Raw genomic sequence first — 1668 nt, forward strand, 5'->3', positions numbered from 1 at the left:
GTTCTGCTCCTGCCTCTCTTCATTTCTCCTCCTTTCGTCTCCCCTGTTTCTGTTGCTTCACATTTATCATCTGTTCTTCCTTCACTGACCTCACTATGTGTCCTCTCCTCAGTCCTATTCTTCCTTGTCTCTTGTCTTGTCATCTCTATTTCCTGAGCTCCTCCTCGTCTGAAGTGCTTCGTCTCATTCTTTCTGTGACACCTTTCTTATGCTTTCTCTTGTTTTTTGTTGCCTACACTTCTGGGTCTTTTGTGTTTGGTCTATTTTTATTTTTAATTTTTATTTTTGTTCTAATTCTCCATTCAGTAAACAGGTACATACATTTTTTCTGTTTCTTCATCTTTCCTTTTCTTTCCTTCCTTTTGCGAACCGTCCTGCACATAAATCCTTCTGTCGTGACGGTGAACGAGGACCTGATGAAGCCACAGACTTTTCCTTTTTTGTGTTAAGTGACTCATCATTCCGTTCACTGTAAAGATGCAGCTCGGTGACGACTCCGTTTTTACTTTCTTAACATAAGCAGCTTTAAGGGACCAGAGGCAGGTTTCTGTGTCTTCTGCCTCATTAAAAAGCTCAAACAATCAATACTCAAAACCAATGCTTGACACAGAATGACCCTAACGCCTATGGATTCTAAATATTCGTCTTTGAATATAAAAATATTTCCCTGTTGATAGACTTGGCAGGGACTTGAGCTTGATTTACTACCAACATTAGAAGCAAACTGCTAAGTGTGAAGCTCTCCGTTTGGGAGGTGATGAATCTGTGGCACCTCGTGCACAGGTTGTGATGTCTCTGGAGACGTGTCTCGCAGAAGCGGCAGTTAATTAGTTAATGCAGTTTGCAGCACAGGCAGCTTGTTGATACCGGTTCACGGCACCTTGGAGACGAGCTAAGTGATGCAGCGGATGAGGCCAAGAGGCAGCGTCTCCTCACAGCAGACACAGACCCCGGATCAGAGGAGGTGCTTCTAGCTCCACACAAAGGCGCCAAAGGAACACCTCCCCACACGTTGCTCCAGGTCCAACACAGGGACCGGTCAAAGCGACGCTCCGCCCTCGCTTCACTCTTACTATTCAGGCTGCTGCTCCTCCTTCTGTTCTTCTTTCATTATTTATGTCTGTTTTGCTTTGGGATCCAACAAGCCTTATTTTCATTCTGACAACATATTTTAAGATCACCCACCAGCTCGGTCCCTTCCCACATTAGGAAAACATTTTGTAACATTAATCACGCGGCGCTGACTTTGCTTTCACACCCACACTGTAGATGAATGGCCTCACAGACAAATGGCTGATCAAAGCGGCAAGAAAGCCTCCATCTGGAGGCTCAGGTAGTTCAGTGACCTCCTTTGGTTTCTCTCCTGCTCTCCATCCTTCTTCCTCCGTCTGCTGACTCATAAGTGGCAGCCACAGGATCCCCTGGTAATAACAGCTGGGTGCAGCCAGGAGCAGCGGGCTCTCAGAAGGTGCAGGAACGAAAAGGATGAAGAGGGCAGGGGATGAATGGATCATTTCCAACAGCAGAAGGAGGAAAAGGAGAAGAAGGATCAGAGCAGCGAGAAAAGGCCATTGGGAAACAATTAGATTACTGAAAGAAATGAGGGAGAAGAGGCAAAATGGAAAAAGAAGAGGGAGCTTCATTTTATTTCCTAAAAGCAAATTTCTA

Source organism: Betta splendens, chromosome 10, assembly GCF_900634795.4.
Source record: "Betta splendens chromosome 10, fBetSpl5.4, whole genome shotgun sequence".
Taxonomy (NCBI): domain Eukaryota; kingdom Metazoa; phylum Chordata; class Actinopteri; order Anabantiformes; family Osphronemidae; genus Betta; species Betta splendens.